At 39.5% G+C, this 2,921-nt stretch overlaps 1 non-coding gene across 1 annotated transcript; it reads left to right on the top strand.

Annotated features, from left to right (window-relative positions):
• The first annotated feature begins 794 nt into the window (after positions 1–794).
• Positions 795–867, top strand: TRNAR-CCU. The gene has a single exon. It is a non-coding gene; the product is annotated as a tRNA-Arg (tRNA).
• Positions 868–2,921: the final 2,054 nt, after the last annotated feature.

Raw genomic sequence — 2,921 nt, forward strand, 5'->3', positions numbered from 1 at the left:
GAGCAACTTATCATTCAGGTTGTCTAACTGGGTTTTTATGTCAGCCTTGTCAGTTTTGATGTTGGTTTGGATGTCCTCTAGTGTCTTTTCCATGGCTGCAATGCGGAAGTGTATGCTGTGAACAACAGTGTCTTCAAATTGCCTGAGCTGAGTAGCAAACTCACCCACAGTTGGCAGTGTTTCATCTTCTGCCCCAAAAAGCCTTCCTACCAAAATGTTGGAATACTTAGGAGGGGGACTCTGTATAAACTTCTTCAACAGAGAACCTTGGCATGGTACTTGGTCAGGATCTGCAAGTGTTTGCTCATCATAGATTACCTGTCGGAGAGCCACATCTCTGAAATATCTGACGCACTGCTCTATAGTGTTCCATTTAGTAAAACTACATTCTGTATCCTCTTTACGAGGATATCTTCTCTTTAGAGCTGTTATGAGACCTTCCCACAGATTTCAAGTGCAGATATCATTCCAAATAAACCTATCAATGCCCTGCTCTTTTGCTAAATCTCCCAATCACTTAGCCTGTCCCCCATCCAGATCTATTGTATCTGCCTCAGTGTCCTAACACCGCAACAGCCATGTCATCAATGATTCACCATCCCCCCGGGCATAGTCTTTTCATAAAATTCGTAGTTCTTTCAGGGAAAGGATTTTGACCTCTGGCTGTGATTCTCCTTTAGATGGTCCCTCTCCTGCTTCTTTGTCTATGTTCTTGTCCCTCACCAGGCAGTCTGTTTTCTTGGAGCACTTCTGGTGGGTGGTGACTGGGGCCAACTGGACCACATTTCCTGTGTGCCTGGCCTGCTCAGTCGGTAGAGCATGAGACTCCTAATCTCAAGGTCATGGGTTCGTGTCCCATGTTGGGCGCCAATTATGCTGTCTCCGTTTAAGAGTCGGAGAGAGCAGGATTTTCTCTCTGTTGTACCCTACCCTCCCAGGGGAGGATTAAAAAATAAAGTGAATAGAGAAAAAGATGCTTTGCACAAAGTTGGAATTTAAGACTGCCACAAGTTTATTGAAGAACAACAGGGGAAAGGAAAAGGGAATTAATAAGGGACAAAAAATATTTAACTATATACAAAACCCGATCCCAGTAGTCCCGAGTGGAAGAGTCTGACCAGTGCCTAGTGGCTGCTGCACCTGCTGTGACTTGGCACCAGGGATCGCAGTGGTGCCAGGGAGCAGGTTGTGGTGGATGCTGCCGAGCATGTGGAGCTAGGCCCAGCCGTCCCTGAGATACAACAGGAAGCCCAGGAAGCCAGGAAAAGCCTGCAAAAACCTTGGACCTCTTCATTTTTTTATAGACTGTGGCCAGAAAGGAGAGGGAACAGTACTGATCTTGAACCCCCCCTAGGGTCCTACAGATACCACCTGTCCTTCCCTTTTACGCTGTTAACCCTTAAACCATAACATTTGGAATTATGTCATCATGCATGATAGAGTCCTGTTTTCTTGGAGATGGCTGAACAACTGCCTGCTGAATGGAAATATTGAATTAATTTATTACTTTGCTTTGCTTGTGTGCATAGCTTTTGCTTTCCCTATTAAACTGTCTTTATCTCAACCCATGTGTTTTTTAAGTTTTACTCTTCTGATTCTCTTCCTCATCCCACTGGGGAGTGTGTCAGAGAGCAACTATGTGGTGCTTAGCTGCCTACCAGGGTTAACCCACAATACCTCCAAACCAAAAATCACTGTGACTTACAAAGTCTTGTGTTGATGAAAAGGTGTCCATTTTCCCCTTCTTTCTGATGTGATATTTGCATTAAGAAGGATGCTGCATCATCAGTGCTGTAAGTGACAACAAATTTCAAGGGACCTATAGACATGGAAGAAGGTTTAACATTTTACATCACAATCGTAGTTTGCCAGACTTCCTTTTATTTTTAATCCAAAGGAAAAAAGGAAAATTTATGTCCACACCAAACTAAGAAAAGTAACAGACTTGTCATGCCCTAGCTGCATCTCAAAGATTAAATGAATCATTCAAGTTCTTACATTGTTTTAAAGTTTGTTTCTTTTCTTTAGACAAACATGTATGAGAAACCAAAAAGCAGATTCCATATAAGTCATCTCTTTCAGCCTTATCTAAACAGGAGCAAACGCTCTTAAAACAGTAAATTTATTATTTCTTCCTGACTTTTAGGAACTATTTTATTCCTTCTGGTTTTAATAAATTTGCTTTAACTTTACTATCAGACAGAGTAGTAGAGAGCTCCAGGCTCATGCAATAATACAAAGAGACTGATAAAAGCTTAATTTATGCAGGAGACTGCCTTAGTAGAGTCCATTGCAGAATCACAGTCTACATGCCTCCAAATTTTAAAAGCCACAGAATAGCAGAAATAAGCATTTTTCCATTATTCTGCTGAATACAGCAATTCATTGTCTGAATTATAGCAACACTGTTTGTATTTTAATTATATGTAACATTTTCTAATGATAAAGCAGACATTCATAAACTCCTTAGACATGTTAGATAAATCAACTGGAAAACATTCTATGCCATCAAATGATCTAAACTTGAAAATTCATAAAATAGAGTGTTTTGTATCACTGTAGAGAAAGTCATTCATTTTTCTACCAGTCAGTATGCCATAGGTTTTTTTCTTGAAATTGAAAGACTATGATGTTTATCAACATGCAATGGTGTTCATTCATTACATTGTTTTTTATTATGGGTTCCCACAATTTGGAATAATTACAAAAGAAACAACAGAAACAGATTTTTGATTGTTCATTGTTTGTGGCATCTGTAGGAAATATGTTGGCTTGATATCAACTGTTAACAAGCTTTATTTAAAATTAAGAGAAAAACAGTTGCAAACTATAAACATTGTCTATAATGGAGCTTTGTACTTTACATAATTATATTTTTTGAAAGAAAGGATGCAGGCTTGGTGTGACTTCAGTTTTTCTAT

This window comes from Mesitornis unicolor, unplaced genomic scaffold, assembly GCF_000695765.1.
Source record: "Mesitornis unicolor isolate BGI_N332 unplaced genomic scaffold, ASM69576v1 scaffold16109, whole genome shotgun sequence".
NCBI lineage: Eukaryota > Metazoa > Chordata > Aves > Mesitornithiformes > Mesitornithidae > Mesitornis > Mesitornis unicolor.